The sequence below is a fragment of the Magnolia sinica genome, chromosome 8 (assembly GCF_029962835.1).
Source record: "Magnolia sinica isolate HGM2019 chromosome 8, MsV1, whole genome shotgun sequence".
Taxonomy (NCBI): Eukaryota; Viridiplantae; Streptophyta; class Magnoliopsida; order Magnoliales; family Magnoliaceae; genus Magnolia; species Magnolia sinica.
Window position 1 is genome coordinate 41,529,610 of NC_080580.1, and position 22,233 is coordinate 41,551,842.

The 22,233-nt window shown below is 42.9% G+C and overlaps 1 long non-coding RNA gene across 3 annotated transcripts; it reads right to left on the reverse strand.

The window, feature by feature from the left end:
- Positions 1-18,000: 18,000 nt before the first annotated feature.
- Positions 18,001-19,323, reverse strand: LOC131253987 (uncharacterized). Of its 3 annotated transcripts, XR_009175405.1 has the most exons (4): positions 19,199-19,302; positions 18,944-19,042; positions 18,243-18,400; positions 18,001-18,098 (listed from the first exon to the last, which is right to left on the reverse strand). It is a non-coding gene; the product is annotated as an uncharacterized LOC131253987 (long non-coding RNA). The 3 variants fall into 3 exon arrangements; XR_009175404.1 differs by lacking the exon at positions 18,001-18,098 and having other exon boundaries at positions 18,137-18,400; positions 18,944-19,029; positions 19,199-19,323; XR_009175403.1 differs by lacking the exon at positions 18,001-18,098 and having other exon boundaries at positions 18,137-18,400.
- Positions 19,324-22,233: the final 2,910 nt, after the last annotated feature.

Consider the following 22,233-nt stretch of genomic DNA (forward strand, 5'->3'; position numbering starts at 1 on the left):
GGCCTTATGCATCACAAAATGGACCCCACTAGCTGGACAGGGAAGATAGCAATGTGGACTGTCTTGCTGAACGGTCAACCCACTGCTACTAGCCCTGTTGGTCATTGAACAGATGGACGGTCTAGATGAGACACATACATATGGTGGGTCCCACGTCCTATGAACAGTGAGGATATAACACTAACATCACATCTAGGCCCTGCAGCTGCTGGACAGATTGTCCTGTAGCGTCCCACCTGTTGGATGGTATGGATTAAAACACTTCCATTACGGTGGATCCCACCATCACTTGCTAGACGGTGTGGATGCCACACGTGCAAAGGATCCTACGTCCAGAGATGGATGGTAAGATAGAACACATACACCATGGTGCATTCAGCACCATCCCACGCTAGACAGTGTGGACAACACATACATCATGCTGGGTCCCACCGTGTAGGGTCTGGACGATGTGGATACAACACATACAGTAGGGTGGGTCCCACGTGCTGGCCCACCATAGTTTTGGATCAACTGATATTTGTATTTTCCTTCATCCAGGCCTGTCCCAATGGGCAGGCAGCAAGCCTGCCCTCTGGACAGGCAGCAAGCCTGCCCTTGGACAAGCAGCAAGGTGGGCCTCACAAGCAGACAGCGTGGATATAGAATACATACATCACGGTAGGGTCCATCGGGGTGGGCCACACGGCCCTGGGATCAAGCCATTATTTGTGTTTTCCCTCATTCAGGTTGGCCTAAAATGGACAGCAAGGTGGGCTCCACCAGCTGGACATCCTACCCATCTGGGACTTGCTGGACGTCCAAAAAAAAATCTGGATGGTGGGTGTCCCATGGATGGCATACATGCATCATCAGGTGGGCCACACACATCATCACAAAAAGAGAGAAAGAGAGAGAGGGGTGGGAGAGAGAGAGAGAGAGAGAGAGAGAGAGAGAGAGAGAGAGAGACGATTAAGGGAGGGGCTCTGCCACTATAAACCCCTCAAAAGATCCAAACCATACATCATGATCATCACATGGGTCCCATGCATGCATGGGCCCTACATCTAAATATCTGAGTGGGGATGTCATCCCCACCATGAAATCTAGGGTCTAGATGACCCATCAATAGTATGGATTCAAATAAAACATCATGATTGGGGTTCATGTAGAATGGCTCCATCATGTCTTATGCATGCAACAAAGGTGGGCCATTATCCACACTAGGATCTCCACCATTGATTGGTGGGTCCTACATGCTCCCATGTAAGAAAAATAAAAGATCTAAGGAAGAAACAAAAAATCTACTCCTAGTAATGACACCCACCTAAGATCTTCTACTCCTCCTTCCACCTTGGGTCTTCTTAGCTTCAAAGGAAGGATTTTAATGGTTGAGATATGTTCTTAAGGGCTGTATTAGGGAGGCTAAAGCTTACAATGGGCCTAGAAATGGAGGTTGCTTGGACGGTTGGGGGTTGCTAGCAAGGAGGAAATGAGGGAGAAGAGAGAGAGGAGAGGTAGCTAGGCTAGGCGATGATTGCTAGGGTAATCATTGCACATGGGGAAGAGGATAGCATGCCTAGCATGATTATAAGCATGCTTGCTAGGGTGATGTCACCCTTGGGCTAGTAGCCTAGGGTGACATCATCCTAATGATGATTCCTAAGAATACTCAATATCCAGAATAGCTATGGCCCCGCAATGTGTGGTCCATGGCTATGATGATGCACGGGCCATAATTCTCAATCTAAGTGTTGTATTGATGCACGAGATGCGGCGCTGGAATGGCGGCGACAGCGCAGTCGCAATAGCATAGGTCTCGGGTTGAGTCGACTCTGGTTCATAGGACGCAACTCATGGTCACTCGCAAATGATATCTACAAGTCACCGGTCATCAAAATTCGACGGGGTGGATCGCGGGATCTTAAGGAATGGAATGGTACTAGGATGTAGGCCTGACCGTCTCCCCTCCAAATAAAAATTTCTTCCTCAAAATTTACTATCACGCAGAACAAAACAAGAAGGAAGAGAAAAGATGACATCGCATATATAAATATATCGAGGATAGAATATAAGGCATCGCATAAACATATATATCAAAACACAATCCAAGGCATAATCAATCTACAAAAAGATAGGGATATCATTCTCTAATCTCAGGCTCACACTCCCAATATGCCTCCTCAATACTATGGTGACCCCACTGCACTTTCACCAAAGAAATGACCTTGGTCTATAGGACCTGCTCCTTCTAATCAAAGATGTGAACTGGCTACTCAATGTAGGAAGCATCCTCACAGACCTTAAGTGGCTACCAATCAATCACAGGAATGGCGTCGGACCCACACTTTCGTAGCATAGAAATATGAAAAATGTTGTGGATTCCAAACAACTGAGGTGGTAATGTGAGCCTATACGCCATGGTGCCAATGTGCCCAGTGATATCAAAAAGTCTAATAAATCTTAGGGCAAACTTACCCTTTACTCCAAATCGAACCACACCCTTGATGGGTGAGACCTTGAGATACACTTGGTCCCCTACTGCAAACTCCAAGAGACAACGCAGACAATCAGTAAAACTCTTCTGCTGGCTTCAAGTTGTGCGCATCCTTTGCCTGATGATATCGATAGCCTCTAATGTCTTTTGCACAAGCTCGGGGCCTAGGATACGGTGCTCTCCAACCTCAGCCCAACTACTAGGAGATTGACATGGTCTGCCATACAAGGCCTCAAAAGGAGTCATACCAATAGTCGCCTGATAGTTGTTATTATATGCAAACTCAACCAGGCGCAAATGCTCATCCCAGCTACCCAAGAAGTCAATCACGCAAGCCCGAAGCATATCCTTAAGAATCTGGTTGACCTTCTTGGCCTGCCCATCGGTTTTCAGATGATACGTGATGCAGAATTACAAGGCAGACCCCATCGCCTTCTAGAACTCCTCCAAAACTGAGATGTGAACCTCGGGTTTCGATAAGAAACGATCGAGACTAGAACAATTTGCAGTCTCACATTCTCATTAATAAACAATCTGGCAAGCCAGTCCAAAGACTAGGTCACACGAATCGCGAGGAAATATGCCAACTTTGTCAGACAATCCACGATAACCCAGATGGCGTCATGACGTGTCGAGTCCTCGGCAAACCCATAATAAAATCTATGGATATGTGCTCTCACTTCCACGTCGAGATGCTCAATAGCTGCAATGGACCTGGGGTCTCTGATGATCAACCTTGACACACTATCATGTTTCACACTTGGCTATAAAACTAGCTATTTGGTGCTTCATCCCCACCCAACAATATTGTCACCTCTTATCGCAGTACATCTTCATTGAGCCAGGGTGGATAAAAAACTAAATCCATGTGCCTCAGTTAAAAGATCTCTACGCAACTCAGGAATATCCAGGACACACAATCGGCCTCTGAAGCGAAGTCCACCATCAGAACTAATCTACCAATCTGACTGACTCTCAGATGTCGCTTCTGCTCGATAACTTTGTAATGACCCGTCCGTCTACTGAGCCTCAATCACCCTTGCAACAAGAAAGGGTTGAATCGATAGGCTCGATAACTGCGAGATAGAAGACTCTAGACTGATCTTAAAGTCATACGCTGCCACTCCTTAAGCATCTTCCACTCCTGAATCATCATGTGTACCACTAGGCCTCGTGGCTGACAGCTAAGACCATCTGCCACCATGTTCGTCTTGCCCAGTTGGTACTGGAGATCAAAATCATAGTCCTTCAGGAGCTCCATCCAACCTCTCTGCCACATGTTCAACTCAGATTGTGAGAAGAGATACTTCAAGCGATTGTGGTTAAAGAAGAGCTTGAACTTGACCGCATAGAGATAGTGCCTCTACACCTTTAGTGCGAAAACGACTGCTGCCAACTCTAAATCATGCGTGGGGTAGTTCAGCTCATGGACCATGAGCTGGCGTGATGCATAAGCCACTAGCTTCCCGTGCTGCATCAAGACAGCACCCAAGCCAACATGTGAGGAATTGGTAAACACCACAAATCGTTCACTCCCAGAGGGAAGAGTGAGGACAGGAGAGAATGTGAGGCAGTCCTTCAGCTCCACAAATGCTCACTCATAGGCATCACTCCACACAAACTCTACGCCCTTCCGAGTCTACCTGGTCAATGGTGCTTCAATACGGGAGAATCTCTCAATAAAGCGTTGATAATATCCTGTCAAACTAAGAAAACTATGGATCTCGGACACGTTCATGGGCTAGCCCCACTAACGCACTGTATCTATCATCGAGGGGTCCACTACGACACCCTACCTTGTTACCACGTGACTGAGGAACTTCACCTCCTCCTGCCAAAACTCACACTTCTCCAGCTTCGCATAGAGCTAGTAGGCATGGAGGGTCTGCAACGTAATCTACCAATGCTGCTCATAGTCCTCGCGAGTCATCGAATATATCAGAATGTCATCGATGAAGACTACAACAAATTGATTGAGATAAGGACAGAAGACTTCATTCATCAACTGCATGAAAATGGTGGGTGCATTGGTCAGTCCGAAGGACACGACCTGAAACTCAAAGTGACCATAGCGTGTTATAAAAGATGTCTTCGAGATGTCCTCCTCTCGGACCCAAATCTGATGGTAACCAAACCGTAGGTCAATCTTTAAATGAACTATGCACCTTGCAGCTGATTAAACAAATCATCGATCCTCGGGAGCGAATACTTGTTCTTGATCGTGACCCTGTTGCACTCGTGGTAATCCACGCAGATCCTTAATGAGCCATCCTTCTTCCTGACAAATAGTACCGACACTCCCCACAGTGAACTTCTCAAACAGATAAAGCCTAACTCATGCAACTCATCCAACTGCGGCTGCGGTTCTCGCAATACCAACGGTGTCATACAGTATAGAGCCTTTGAGATAGGCACAGTGCTGGGCATAAAATTAATTTGAAACTCAATATGCCAGCGAAGCGGCAACCCCAAAATCTCCTGAAATATGTCAGGGAAATCATAGACAACTGGTAACTGATCAATGCTCACTGCTACGGGCTTCTCTATGCTACACGACATCAAACAGATAGTGGCTCTCCTCTAGGCTCAGTTACGAACTGGAACTGTGGCACAACAGGTATACAGAATGTGACAGTCCTCACAGAATAGTCCAAAACGACGTGATACTCGGTGAGTCAATCCATACCCAGGATGACATTGAACTCTGACATCGGTGGCACAAACAAACCGACAGGTAAGAAGGTGTCTCTTACCAAAACAGGGCAGGACGAACCGAAGTGGCCTAACACTGCGGTCTTCCTCAATGTCGTCGACACTGAAAATCCCTCATGGGTAGAATCTAACGGCAATCCAGTCGAACGGCAAAAATCCTCGGACATGAAAGAGTGCGAAACACCAAACAAGACTCATGTTATACATGCAGAGATAGGAAGGATACCCTCAACAATCCCTCTTGATGACTGTGGTTCTGCTGGGCTGCTTAGAATCTAGCATGAGTCGGCTGGGGAGGTGCCTGTCCCCTCTGAGGTCCCTGCTGCTATTGCTGCCATAATGGTGACCTATACTATTGTCTCTACTGCTGTGGTCTTAGAAGCTGATGCTATTGCTGCGGGAGTCTCTACTGTCAATGCTGTTATGGTGGAGGCTGTTGTGGCCCTCTCGGCTGTTGCTACTGCTAAGGGTGGGGACACTCCTACCTATGGTGTCCTACCCCACCGCATCCATAACAAGTACCTGCAGCCTCTAAGATGGTGTTAAAGTTACTGGTGGTACTGGTGGTACTGCTGGTGCTCTAGCGGTTGGGCGGCCTGTGCGCCTCTGTTGTGGCCTGTGCTAATGCTGCTCAGATCCACCAGAGATGTTCTTCCTCTTTCGGACTCTCCTCTGACCTCGATCTCTCTACGAATCTACCCACTCAGCCTCATAAACATGGGCCCTCCAAACTACCTCCTCGAAGCTCTGAAGCATATAGCCAATAACATGGCCCTTGAGACCATAACGTAAGCTGTTCTCAAAATGGCGAACCTTCCGCCCCTCATCATCAACCAAATATGGTGTGAACCTCGACAGTGCGACAGAATGGGCCTCGTCTGAGCTACAATTATATCTCCTACACCAGAGTCTTAAACTCCAATGCATGCTGCTGTCGAATGTGGTTAAGAAAAAACTTCCAGTCGAACCGGTTAATGAAACCCTCCCACATCCATATAAAGTCAGGCCCTACAGCTCGGGCGACTGAGGCCCACCAATGCTTAGCCTCGCCCTCAAGAAAACACACTACCAATGGAACCCGTTGCTGGGTCGTACATCTCATGGTCTTAAACATCTTCTCCACATGGGACTGTCATCTCTCTGCTACAGTCAGATCGGGATCTCCCTGGAATCGAGGGGGATCGAGCTGGAGAAAGTCTCGTAATAGGGCGCTAGCACGCTCCTGCTCTGCCTACTCCGGGGTCTCGACAGGTCACTAGCCCTGCCCCTAGAGGGTGGCGGTTACATCCTGAAGCATCTGCTGTAACTGGTCGGCACTCACGGGCATGGTCGGGGTTACACTAGTCTCAGACAGGGGTGCAAAAGTCTCAGGTGGAGGAACGGGAACCTCGGGTGTGGAGCAAGAATCTCAGGTGGTGGAGTGGGAATCTCAGACGGTAGAGCGGGAGTCACTCGAGTCATGCAGGTGGATCTCTTAGGCACCATGTCCTACAGAAAGGAACAAGGGGCGTATCAAGAATTGCTATGATTGAGAACTACATCGGAAGGTCACGCACTCGTGACCTAATCGTCCTAAGTTCATACCAGATATGTGTTGTTGTTCTTAGTTATTCCCAAGATATGCTCTAATACCAACTCTTATCACACCCCAAACTCAGAAACTGGGCTCATAAAATTTTTGATCGCCGAATTCGGTGTCGACAGCTTCCATAGGACCCCATTCTCAGCTCCCTGCACCCATATACCGGATTCTGATCCTAGGATCCTAAAAGGAGAATTTTCACTATAATTTTTTTTGTAATGAAGCATAATCATAAGCATAATCCACAAACAACAACCAACAACATCACCACATATCCACTATAATAAAAAAAAACTTTGAGTACAATGCATAAAGGGAAATACAATGTCGATATCAAAGGCTCCAGAAACTCAGCGACAGGCTCCTGATTCAGTGTGCTGCGGCGTCCTAGCGTCACCTGCACACAACGATCATGCATAAGCTTATAGAAAGCTTAGAGGGTGGTATAAGTGTGTGCGCAAGGTAAGTGCCAAGTATGTAATATTAGAGTAATGTGAAAACATGCTGGTAAATCCATGAATGTTATTAGTTGTACTAAGGCTATGCGATACAAGGCCTACATGGCCAATGCCATATGCGAAATGCACTTAAGCATACCAATCCTCATCTGAATCCACATACAAAACAGCTCATTTTTAAAATATCACTCGGGTTTAATACACTCTACACCAAATTATCGTCCCAACTGGACGCGTAACCATGCAAGTGGAAGAGACCTCTCTATCCGCCTGGCCAGTAATCAGCCAATATCTACATGGCATGGCGATAGCAGACCCATTTACGATCTGGTTAGACTCAGCATAGCCTTGCCCCCTACCCTCAGGTGGGTAAGGCCACACCTGCTTCCAACCAACCATGACACGGTGGAAGACGCGTCCTAATGGTATTCGACACTCGTGCGTTCATGCATTCACTCGGTCTCGACGTTGGAACATCCTCTTGGTACCATAAGGGTTCCAAGACTTTCACCTAGGGACATCCATAGTGCCCCAATGCTAGTAACAAGTATTTCCAGTATTCAATCCTGTTACCCATGATATGCCTTTGGAGGCCACAACCCTAATGTTGTTAGGGCATACAGTGATCGTATCACACAAATGTAAGGTGCATGAGTCACATTATCTAGTCATGCATCAATTTTGCATGTACCGGGTGCTTATGTGGGGCAACTCCATCTCTCAAGGAGTCCCATACCAATCCGCCCAATGGCATATGCTATGATTAATCATTCCTCACATCAAGCATACATATGATGCGCATGGGCATGAATCATGAAGTTATACTAAGCATATTCTATGGGGATGTTGTACTCTCCTCATATCAAGGATGGACTTAGATGGCCTACTCGTATCGAGAATGGGCCCAAGAATAAGGAATGGGCTTCCTCATCCATTATATCATGTCCTGAAGAGGGCTCCTTTAAGGAGGCCCAATAAGCACACAAGGTGGGCGTTAAGGTTTGGATAATACTACCAGCATCAATGGAGGTCCAATGGCTTGGGGTTAGCCTAATAAAGTGAGATGAGTCATACTAATAACAGTAGGGGCCTAACAATTTGGGTTAGTGCACTAAGAGGAGATGAGAATGGGCCTAACAATGGGCCCTAGGGAGGATTATAATGTGGACATTTAACCATCATTACTCTTACAATGTGGACATTTAACCACCATTGCTCCTAAGGTGTGGCCCATTCAGAACCTATCCTATAATGGGGTCCATGGCCTTTATACTAACTAGGAAAATAGATGGCCAACATAAACATCATCACATACATCATGGTGGAATCACACATCACGATTGGGCCTCATCACATAAGCCTCATATGCACCACAATAAGCCTCAATACAAGGGCCTCATACACATCACAATGGGCCTCACACAAGGGCCTCATATACATCACAATGGGCCTCACACAAGGGCCTTATATACATCACATTGGGCCTCACACAAGGGCCTCATATATGTCACATTGGGCCTCACACAAGGGCCTTATATACATCACCATGGGCCTCATACAAGGGCCTCACATACATCACATAAGCCTCACATACATCATATTGGGCCTCATCACATTGGCCTCATACACATAAAAATTGGGCCTCATGAAACAGCCCATGATCTAGGCACAATAGGAGGATGGTGTGTGTAACACATACATCATAGTGGACCTTATGGGGCAGCCCATGATCCAACAAAATAGATGGTCAACATGTCTAACATATACATCAAGGTGGGCCTCACAGGTCAGCCCTATGGTCCAAAAAAAACCGATGGATAGTGTGCTTACAACACACACACACACACATCAAGGTGGGCCTTATGCATCACAAAATGGGCCCCACCAGCTGGACATGGAGGGCATCAATGTGGGCTATCTTGTTGAACAGTTAGCCCACTGCTGCTGGCCCTGTCGGGCATTAAACAAATGGATGGTCTAGATGAGACACATAGATATGGTGGGTCCCACATCCTGTGGATGGTGAGGATACAACACTTACATCACATCTGGGCCCTGCAGTTACTGGACAAATGGTCCAGCAATGTCCCACCTATTGGACAATATGGGTTAAAACACTTGCATCATGGTGGATCCCATCGTCCCTTGTTGGATGGTGTGGATGCCACATGTGCAGAGGGTCCCACGTCTAAAGATGGACAGCGTGGATTGAACACATACACCATAATGCGCCCAGCACCGTCCCATGCTGAACGGTGTGGACAACACATACATCACGCTGGGTCTCATCGTCCGGGGTCTGGACGGTGTGGATGTAAACACCAGAGTGGGTCCCACGTGGTGGCCCACCATAGTTTTGGATCAACTGATAATTGTACTTTCCTTTATCCAAGCCTGCCCACTAGACAGGCAGCAAGGTGGGCTTCACAAGCGGACGACGTGGACATAGAAAACATATATCATGGTAGGGTCCATCAGGGTGGGCCACACGACCCCAAAATCAAGCCACTGTTTTTATTTTCCCTCATCCAGGCTGGCCTGAAATGGACAACAAGGTGGGCTCCACTAGCTGGATGTCCTGCCCATTTGGGACTTGCTAGATGTCTAAGAAAATATGGACGGTGGGTGTCCCATGGATGGAATACATGCATCATCAGGTGGGCCACACACATCATCACAAAGAGAGAGAGAGGGGGGGGGGGGGGGAGACACGACCAAGGGAGGGGCTCTGCCACTATGAGCCCCTCAAAAGATCCAAACCACACATCATGATCATCACATGGGTCCCTTGCATACATGGGCCTTACATCTGAAAATTTGAGGCGGGATGCCATCCCCACCATGAAATCTAGGGTCTAAATGACCCATCAATGGTATGGATTCAAATAAAATATCATGATGGGGGTCCATGGAGAATGGCCCCATTATGGCTTATGCATGCAACTAGGGTGGGCCATTGGCGACACCTAGGGGTCAAGTAAGATCTCCTCCATTGATTAGTGGGTCCTACATACTCCCATGTAAGAAAAATCAAAGATCTAAGGAAGAAAACAAAAGATCGACTCCTCGGAATGGCACCCACCTAAGAACTACTCCTCCTTCCACCTTGAGTCTTCTTAGCTTCAAAGGATGGATTTTAATGGTTGAGATAGGTTCTTAATGGCTGGATTAGGGAGGCTAGATCTTACAATGGGTTTGGAAATGGAGGTTGCTTGGACCGTTTGGGGTTGCTAGCAAGGAAGAAATGAGGGAGAAAAGAGAGAGGGAGAGAGATGAGAGAGAGGAGAGGTAGCTAGGCTAGGCAATGATTGCTAGGGTAATCATTGCACATGGGGAAGAGGATAGCATGCCTACCATGATTACAAGCATGCTTGCTAGGGCAATGTCAACCCTAGGTTAATTCCTAGGAATGCTCAATATCTGGAATAGCTATGGCCCCACAACGTGCGGTCCATAGCCATGATAATGTGCGGGCCATAATTCTCAATCTAAGCATCGCATTGGCTCACGAGGCACGACATTTGAATAATGGTGATGGCGCAGTCGTAATGGGATGGGTCTTGGGTTGAGTCAGCTCGAGTTCATAGGATGCAACTCAGTGTTTCTCACAAACGCTATTTACAGGTCACGGGTCGCTGAAATTCGACGTGGTGGAATGCGAGATCATAAGGAATGGAATGGTACTAGGACACAGGCCTAAGAGTGTCTTCCTCTTTTTGGGCAAAGTTCATGATTGCCTTCCTTAAAATATTACTTTTATGAAATGGAAAAAACTTTTTAAGAAATTCCCGAGTCATCTCAGCACATATGCTGATGGATCATGGCTTTAAGGAGTCATTCACGTCTTCACTTTCTCCTTCGATGAGAAGGGAAATAATTTAAGTCACACTATATCTTCAGACACGTTTGAAAAGTGTAATGTGACAACTATTTCATCAAACTCTTTGATATGCAAGTATCGATTTTCAAATTCTAGTCCATGGAATTTAGAAAGTAGTTGTATCATTCCAGGTTAAATATCCATAGTTCTTACATTCGATGGGAATATCATGCAGGAAGGTGTACTCACCCCCTTTCGATTGTAAATAATCTCTTAAAGTACAGGGTGGGGGAGAATTATGCACCTCATTCTCATCTTGAACCTCCTCAACAGAAGGTTGAGGTTATTTTATAGCCATTACTTCAATTAACTGAGAGGATCTCAAGTGGTGTCTAATCCTTTAATGGATAGGCAACCCTTCGACTAATCCTCATTCACTTAAGAGACAGAGAGTGTTATCACGAACCCAATTAAGCATGAAACACACACAACCCTCAAGCACCAAACCACTAAAACCTAGAAGAAAGAAAACTAAAGCAAATAAGAAATCTAAAAAAGAAAGAAAGAATTGAAAAGATGTTATCGGATTGGAGTTGTTATGTTAAGATCCTACAAAACTTTAATCTCCCTTTTGAAATCGATTTGACTTAAGCTCTCGAAATCACCTCGCACATGAAAACATGCATAGTTAGATCGATTAAGCACTATCATGTTTATAAAACTAAGGTATAAATAGAGAAAATATGCAATATTTCACACTTAACAATCCTTTTACTAAACTTTTAATGAGAGAGGTAGTAAATGCAACATCTAGAGGGATGGGGTTGAAACTCTTTAACCAAAGTTCCACCAATGATAGAAACCCAACTTAAAATTAGAAAATTTCTATGTTCCAGTTCAATGGGTAAAAATAAGTTACTAATATGCAAAAAGTTTTAGTACTAAAATTATATAAAACCTCATCCATAATATATAGTATTGTGTGTTATAATAGATAACTGAGTCTTCGAACTCTTAATGAAATCCAGTCTAAAAGGACAAGTGTCTTAATAGTAATGGAGACACTGGAAGGATTTCAACTATATGAACGTAAAGATGGTGCCGTCTCTCATGAGAGTTGGAGTTTCTTTCGGGATTGCTTATGAAATAAGATAAGAACATGGTTACTAATTGTGCTGAATAATATTTATGGGAACTCTAAATCACAAAGTGAATATGTGTGTGGTATCTCTGACTCTGTTATATAGGAATAACTGATTAAAAGTTACGGCTATCAGAAATTTCAATAGAGCTTTAAAATGCTTACATTAAGAAAAGATTCAAATCGAGAGATATATTTCTTTATGCATATAAGTTGTGTCTAGTTTGGTAGATGTTTATCTTTTTAAAAAAATAATTTTCAACCAAGTGGGAGATTGTTATGAAAAATGTTTTGAATTAAAATATTTTACATAATATATATATATATGTATGTATGTGTGTGTGTGTGTGTGTGTGTGTGTGTGTGTGTATAAGGTTTGTTAAAAACTTGGGTTTTTGGTGTTTTGGGAATAGTCCCATATTGAAAAGGAGAGAAGAAAAAGTTTGGGTTTACAAGTAGGTTGTTGAGTACATTACTATTTGGTTGGGGAATCCGGGTAGTACCGAGACTTACATGTTCCAATGTGACTGGAACACATGCGCAAGAGCACAGGCTCAGGCACGGTCACGGTCATAGTCTTGGGTTAGGTGGGAGGGCGTAGGCATGTGAGGCAATGTGTTGTAGAGGCGCTAGTAGCGCACTTTGCATCGTATCGCAAATGGCGCAGATGGGTTGCTCCCTCATGACCTTACGCGAATTGGTGTGAGATGAGTGTGACAGTGGCTATGGGTCAGGTGAATAGAGTGTTGTGGGTAAGAGGTTTGAGAGTGACCTATCTGTCTTATATAGGACCTGGAACTAGCCATTTAAGAGGCCTGATGTAATTGCTCATGCAGTAAAATCAAACCATGTAGGAACTGTTGCATGTGGCTAGCCACCAAATCTAAAATGCCTAGCATACAACTGATTTTCACACATGCAAAACGGTCATAAATTGCCAAATAATGGCTAATTTCTCACTAAGAGTCAGAAACAGTTATTTTGAGTTATGACCCTAGACCAAAATGTCTAGCTACCCTAGCCTGTATTAATAGAGCTTGGATGGTTCATTTCATAGTCACCAACCACTCGAATCACTTGAATCACTCTCTCATATGAACTAACTGGTAAAAGCTCAAGTGTTCTCCAATCAAGTCAACCAGGTTCAATACGAACCTTAGCCAACAAATCCTCAAGAAATAGACCAATGTAGTGGCCTAAGCTAATTATTTCTTTTCTGACTTTCTCTCTAATTTGGGATTTTATTTTATTTTAAATCTACCATGCAACCGTGTACACATAGTTCTATTAGTGGTTTTTTCATACTTGTTGAACGCAGAACCATATATAGGCTCATCATATCACAGAAACTATTTGCCTGCAACCTATTAGCAGTCTCAATTACTTTTAAAATAAATGAATAATGCTTTAAGGAAAGCACAATCACATGTGTTTTAACCCATCATTAATGTGTTTCCATTTCTTTTATTATTTTACAGAAATTATAAATCCGTTAATTGAGAATATCAGGTTTGACAAAACTAACTTGGCCGAAGTAGTAGACTGAGTGAAAGGTACCTCATTTCAACACTGAGGTCTTGGTATCCATTCCTTGGTGGGGGTGGCTAACAGTGAAGTGTGAACTGACAGTGGGTGTACTAACAAGCTAACAAAAAAAAAAATCCACTAACTTGGCTAAAAGCCTAAAACAAATCGATAGACTATTAGTGTAGATATACACACATAATGTATGTCTGTATGTACGCACCGATTGGGCAAGCTGAGCATGCATTTAGCCTTCCCCATATTTCATTCTGAAACCTGACGTGTGGTTGCGCATTGTCCAGCGGGGAAGCGAATTGCGTTACTCAGTACCCTAAAATTTTGAGGCCCACCATGGATGTATGCATCTTATCCATGCCGTACATCCATTTCTACAGATCATTTTAGAGCTTAATCCCAAAATTAAATCATATCCAAAGTTCAAGTGGATCACACCACACGAAACAGTGGCAATAATGATGTCCACCATTGAAACCTTCCTAAAGCCCATAGTGATGGCAACATGTTCCTAAGGCCGCACAGATATTAATGAAGGGAAACGGATAGCATCAAAAACTTATGCGTCTCCTAAGAAGTTTTCAATGGTAGGCGTTCAAATCACACCGTTTCCCTGATATGGTCCACTTGAACTTTGGATATGCTTTGATTTTGTGTTCATACACTAAAATACACTAAAATGAGTTGGTAAAATGTTTAGACGGAATGGATAAAAGATATAAATCACCATGGCCCAACATAGTGTACTCAGTACGCTTAAGCCCATTGAGTTACTCAGTAGGCAGTCTGCTTCCGTCTAGTGGGCTCAACTTGATTACAGTAAAATGGGTCAGGTCTGATCAGATCAGATAAGGTTGGTGCCTGTTGAATTTTAAGCAGGTCAGGTTAGGCCCATAGTCTGAAAACCCAGGAACTCCACTCCACTCAAACTCCTGCCGGGTTGGGCCGAATCCAAGACTTGACAGGACACGACATGATATTTTATTATTAAATTTATAGGAAAATATGAGTAATAATACTACTTAATAGGATATGATTATAAAAAGTGACATGAAAGGTCAAAAGATGAAATGCATGCCACTACAAGAAAACTGGACTTTACCGACGGTCAAAACCGCCGCCAAAGGCTAATAAAACCGCCGACAAAACCTTTGCCTGTGGTTATCTAACAGCCGGTAAAGCCTCAGTCGGTAAAGGCTTTACTAGCAGCCAGGACCTTTACTGACAGTTGTGCTGGACGCCGCTAGATCATCAGTTTTTGTTGCAGTATTGGTAAAAAGCTACGGATAAAATCCGTAGCTAAATACGACTACCCCACAGTAGGACCGTAGCCATTGGTACTGTAGCCACGGTAGATGCATAGCCTGCTGAGTGAGGTTCAGAAAATCAGTTTCACATCAGCTGATACGGCAGTGTTGAATCCATATCAGCTTACCCCAATAAGATACAGGGAAACTCTTAGTTATTCTAGGTATATGATATGCAATAAATAAAATTCATGGAAGCCCTCCTAGGCATATACTGTAAAGAAATTGCTTCCTATTTCAGTTTTTAACTAACATATTATAGGCGGACAATGCCTACAGTGAAATAAATCAAACCTTAATTGAACAGTTTCTGTGAATTAAAGTACAGAACATATAACAAATATTAGCACATGGTTACATATCAAAATATCTGAAACAAATCTATACACTCTGAATCACCTACAAATAAGTTTTGTAAATTTTAAAGCCAGCAATTCAACAATGTAATGGAAGTTCCTAACTGAAATATAAATTGATCTATCAAAAAAGAAAAGCGAGAAACTGAATGTAGTTCAAAAGAACCCTTGTACGAAAAGAAAAATGCAATATTACCTTCTATTGACCAATGATACACTGATGTTTGTGTGACTAGCCCCAACATCTTTGGCGTAATCCACTTCCAAAACACAACCTGTGAATATAACAATATAGCATGGAAACTAATTGAGAAACGAAACAACCTATGAAACAAATAGAAAAGTGAGCTAATAAAGTTTAAAGTGGATGACATTATTACCTGCTCAGGAATCTGATGTGATTTCATTTTTGCCTTCATCTCAATGTTGAATATTTGTAGGTGGTCCTGAATAGTTCTCTAAAGTTGAGCTTCAAACATAATGTCACAGTTCACTTGTCATATATGAGATGCAACAAAGAAGATGCTCACCACCACAAGCACAAAGAAACAGATGCATTCAATAGCCAATGCCAAATAGCTGGGACAATCCTGAATAATGATATGACACATGCATTCCACGAAAAGCCATGACAACCATTTATCGAATGGAGATTGAACTCATTAGCTTGAAAATAAGGAATAGGCATGAATATACAAAATCAATGGTTTGAGGTAAAGAGGGAACATTCATTTATGATTTGAATTATTTCCCAAGTAGTGAACTACTAACAGTCAAAAGGCCCACCAAGGTACAAGAAAAAACTAGAGTGGAGAGGTTGCTTGTGGGTAAAACGTAAGCCTATGTTGGCTTTCGTCGGTGAAAACAGAGCCATTGGTTGGCAATTCCGGGTGAAATCAGAGTTGGCCCTTAAGCAGCAGCCACATTTTCACTTTCCTAATATAACCCTAACCTTATTTTAAAAGAGATTCCCCCACATCCTTTGAATATAAGAACCTCAAAACCTAATTGTGGGGGCTAAAATATCTAACCACAACTAGAGTCTTTTATAGATCTAGATGCTGGTGGTTTTTCTTTGCTTCTCTACCTAGGTGTTTCCTTGTTCCGTGTGCATCGGGCGCTCCATGTGGAGAAAAAATTTTGTCAAAAGAACATACTCTGCTCTTTCCATCCATGGCACACTCAGCAGGTGATGCATCAATCAGAGCCATCCATCCAGAGATCATAGTACTAAAACTTGGTGGGTCAACTCAACCATGTTAAGTCAACTCGGTTCAAAGAGATTCCAAGCCAGGTTTCATAGAAACTCACTGGCCAGCATGACTCAGTCATGACTTGATGAGTCATGTCAATTCGGCTAAAAAACTCAACCGACTTTGTACAATTCAGCATGACTCAACCAGGCACTAGCCCAGTCAACCTGTTTTTGCAGTCCAAAATCCACAACTTCAGGTCCAACTCATGAACATACCACCCTCACTTCATTTAGAAATTAGAACACAAACAGCTCACCAAAGCTACTTATTTCTCGTCCTTCAAATACACGAAAGAATATAATATGCACCAGGCAATCCCCTGATTCGTCTTTACTCGAATGAAACTAACATTTGACATGCATTTCATGAGCCTGGGATACGTTGACTCAGCGCATATCTCAACTCATTGTGTACTAAAGATTTTAACACATATATTAGGGCCTTTATGGATCTCCCTTCCACATCAACTTGTACAAGGACCATAATCCACAAAATAAGTGAACAGTGAATTAACTAAACAAATTTATGAATCTGTTACCATTATAAAATCACAACTGCATGATGTCAAGAAGCATGAACTTCACCTTTCCAGCAAGTTTAAAGCTGTGTCCGCATGTATTCCATTCCAATATATAAATTTGGTAAATGGAACCTAGAACAAGAAAATGTCAAGATTCAATCAGTAAAGAGACCACACTCTTAAGAGAAATTTCAGTTGCTGATAATTCCCATAGCAACAAATTAAACAACAGTACGATCATTTGAATATAGTGCCACTACCAAATCAATGATAAAGTTGTGGAAAAAGTTTCACATTGGCTGCCAACCTGATGCAACCCTTCTCCTTTATCGGGGCCTAGGACTGGCAATGTGAGCACAAAACTCCCACAGCTGCTATGTAATAATCAATTACATAGGCTGAGTAAAATCAACAAGCCAATGACAAAAGTATTCACTAGAAATCAGGGCTAAAAAAATAAAAAGATAAAAATTGGGTCTAACCAGGTATGCATTTTGGTTTCATGGCAGGCACTGTAATAAGGAGCCAATGAAGCTAGTTGTAACAGAGATGGCTTCAAAAAGACTGTTTGGTAATAGCCTTGTAGAGCTATCAACAACTTCACAGATTTATTCCAGCTGGCATTTCAGGTTTATTTAAAAGAGGAGAGCAGGACAGCCATTCTGGCTCTAGCAAGTTACGGGACTAGAATAGCATTCAAAATCCATGCAACAACTACTGCATATGTTATCTGAGGATGGAGAAAGGTTGTGAGTTTGACAAGGGAAAACACAAAATGAAAGAACATGTGAGAAATTATAGTTTTATTTCACAAAGCAACAATGTTAAATATAACAATATGAAGGCCATTTCTCACTTGTTCCACTTTACTACCATTTTCACATCCAGCTCCAGCCATGACTATTTTAACTGCTGCTGCATCAACATTCGCCTTTCATGGGATCAAGAATAGAAATTATACTGGGTTTTGCTCAAGCTCATACTTGTACACTTGGAGCATCTTACGAATTGAATATGATAACAGATACTTAATGTATAAAATCAAGCAAGAGACACCTTAATAACAATGGCTTACTAGCTGATGTCAAAGCACTTGGTCATTTCCATAGCAGGCAAAGTGGCATTCCCCCTAGCCATGGAGAAGTAGACATCAAACCCAGTCTTCTTGGATGAACCCAAATGGTTTTCTTTTCATGAGAGGCAAGTCGTAACATTGTTGCACCATCCTCCTCCCTAAGAGAGAAAGAGGAACATGATTTTAATCATGCAAGATCTGCACCTACTCTATAAGTGAATTAAATACCTCCACAGATGAAATACACAAGAACGTCAAACCAATTTTCAGGAAAAACAAAAACAGTTAGACTGATAAAACAGTATAGCATCAACAAAATAATGTGGAATTCCCTGAAATTTTCACAAGCACAATGGTCATGACAAGCTCCAGTATACTATATATTACCAGACATAGCTACATCTAATTATCTAATTATCTAGATATGGATTTAGCTAGAGTGGCATCACAAGCACCAGGAAGAAACACTAATTACATCAATTATATCAAATTTCTTTACAAAGTATCAATCTTATTAGCATTTATGTAGTGAAAACTCTCAACTAATCCAGTTAAGAGCAATTACAAATGGCAGGGAATATATAGTGGATTAAAACTTTGAGAGAGTACAGAATTCAATCACAAAACTCTTCAATGGGAGTATATACGACTCGCAGTTTCCATGGAACTGGAAAGAGATAGGAGAGTGGAAGTTCAATCACCTCAAGAGGCAGTGCATCTGCTGCCAAAGCACGATCATCAACAACAAGGGGATTCAGACCATCTGAAGAAGTAAGTTCATGAATACCTGTCAAAAGTGGCTGCCATCGTCTCAAAATGGCAACAAGTGGAGGTAAAATAGTTACTCTTTTGCTGATGGATGAGCCACATTGCAGAATTAACCATAAATAATCGATTTCCCAATTAACAAGGACTTCAAATTTGAGCTGATATCTACAAATGCATCAAATAGATACCTTTTGGAGGGCAATGGGAATTGCTGGGCCTTTTCCTTTTGCAAAGCCCACAACTCCATGATAGTTGCCACAAGCTAACATGGCAGTGTACTTGACCACTTGTTCTCCCTGAAACATGAAGTGAACTGTTGGCAAGTTAATCTTAAACAATCCACCATCATAGGAAGCATTTTAAGGAAAGGATTTTCTCCAAAGGACTTATAGATTTATCTATGTTGACAATTGACTGTTAGCAAGTAATCTTTCTTTTTTCTTTTTCTTCTTCTTCTTTTTTAACATTGTTGGCAAGTTATCTTAAACCATATCCTTTGCTTTCATATAGGGGTGGCTGCCTGATGAGTGGACCAGCCATGTTGGCACTCCGCTGCATTTGCATGTGGAGAGCATGCATATGGGGATAGCAAGCCCCTTGTTTACCAACAGGTCAACGAGATGATTTTTTTATTTTTATTTTAACTTAGAAGATTTTATTGCACAAAAGGCCAAAAGCCAAAAGAGTTACAGGAAAAGAAAAACCAAAGAAAAGAGAAACTACAACTACAAATTAGCCAATTTTACAGCAAACTAATCTCAAGTCGAATGTGTAGGAAATGTAGATATTTGAGTGGATTGTCGTAGGTCTTAAAAATTATTCATCTACTCCTAGAGCAGATAACTATAAAACATAAGCAACTTAAGAAATGTGTAATTGGAAATGTCCATTTTGATTTTGAACTCGATGACGCATGATGCTGCAACCTAGGAGTTGGTTCCACGAAAGCCCAGGAGTGGGCCCCACAAGCTGTTTGATCAGAGATTAGGGGGCCCTACAATAACAATCCAATACAGAGTTAAGTAATTGGTCAGCCTTTTTTGTATTAAAAAATCTTATGTGGTCAGAGATTTCAAGCAATTGATCAACATTTCAGATAACCAATTTCTACAAAAAAAAAAGAAGAAGAAGAATTTTTTTCTGACTTGAGGTGCTTCCATGAGGTAATGCTTGGGGAAATCAACTTGGAGCTGGTATCATTCATTGGTGAGAAACAGAGTCTGGTTGAGGAATTTCGTCAAACATGTAGAATAGCATGAAATTCAAACTGCACTGCATCTTCCCTTCACAAACCCCCATGCTCCAGTTTTTCATTTATGGCATGCACTTACTATTTGTGCCCAAACACAATAGCGATAGTTCTCTAAAATTTCAACTAACCTGATGATGCATTCGGACCCAAAGTTTATTCATCTCTGTGAAGTTTTGAAGTACAAATTCCTTAACATCATTACAGTGTTAGCATCCCTGTAGGAAGACAATGGACAGGGTATAGAGCATTTTATCGGTGATTTATAAAAAGATATCATTCATTTTTCAAGATATCTACACCATATATCACATAAGAACCTTAGATCTGACAAGAAATCAAGGAAAATCAAAGCAGAAGGGCAGAAAACGCAGACATCGCAGGAAAAAGATATCAGATGTGAGGGAAACTCACTGACCTGGATGTTGTGCTCGAGGTCCCAACATGAAAACCCTAATCCTTTGTATAATCCAAAAGAAGTAGGAGATATCGATTTTCTCCATTTTACGTTGATTCGATGATTTGTACAGAGAGATCGATGGGAATCAGAAGTTCCATGTGAGCATGTTATCGATAGAGGCACCCTAGCGCTTTCCTTCCAAATGCCCAATAACTTTGTCTCTCGATCTCGATGGAGGCTGATTGAGCTCTTCAAGCTCTTGCACTGCCAAGAAGAAGGTGGAGTCGTGTGGGAGAGAGAGAGAGAGGGAGAGAGAGAGAGGAGTCGTGCGGGGGCGGGAGATCGAGAGGGGTAGGAAGAGGAAGGGAGAGGAAGGGAGAGAGATCGAGAGAGTATGGGAGAGAGAGATCGAGGACGGGAGAGGGAGAGACGAGATGGCGGAGATGGAGATGGAGAGGGAGAGAGAGAGTGAGAGGAAAAGATAGCGAAAGCGAGAGAGTCGCGCTAATTAGGGCTTTCTGCTTTCTTTTTTCCTTCTTTTTTTTTTATTTATATTATAGGGACCCTCTGCCACGGCTGTTAAAACTGGCTACGGGCAAAGGGTAGCCCCATCGGTCGGCTAAGGCCTAATTTCTTGTAGTGTGCGTTGGTGGTATTGTCTTCATTTTTTATTATGAAAACTAACGACAAAATCAATGGGTTCCGGTCGTACTGAGTTAGTGAGCCAGCTCAATGGGCCTGTGTGAGTCTTGACTTGGTCAAATTCGCCAGCAACTTTTGCCGTGACTCAGCTTGAAATCTTGTCAAGTCAAGATGACTCAACTGAGTTTCCAGTCAAACAGTCGAGTTTCATAACCATAGTTGGGCCATTGGGTAGTCGGTTGTGGGTTGGATTCCGGGGAGAATTCTTGGTCCATTTAGTTAGCTAATAGGGTTCTGGCTGACCTCAAGTCGAAACCTTTCCATTGCCTCCCCTAATCCGAACCCTAGCCAGGGGTATATGGACACAAGATGGGGGAAAAAACTAACAACAATGGTTCACATTCAGTGATACTTGGTTCATTCATTAGTGGCCAACTACCAGCGGAGATTGGAGGATGCCTGGTTCGGATCATCAATTGCATGCGCCAATCAGACACGATAAAGAGTCACCAACATGTGCATCTCAAGCACTTCCAATATATCTAACTCCTGTGTAAATCTCATCACCTCTATAAAACTTCACGAGGAACCTCATGTTCACTCGCTCCATGTGCAATTTGAAAATTTATTAACGTCAGATGCAGTGGTGGTAACGTGCTGACCTAACAGTATAAGTCCAAAGATCTACCTTGGGTCTGGACCAATATGTGCTAACCCAGTAGATCTAATGCCCAAGCATGAAAAATTGGTTGGGCCCAAGCATGGCCTAACTCTATGCTGGTGTAACACCCCGTCCATTCCGTACTATTTTCTATGCATATGTACATGATGATTGACGCCCTTAGCTAGACATGGATTGACCGTTCATAATACACACTCAACTGACCGGAACCCCAACACCTCGAAACCTATCTCATATCGACCGCCCCATC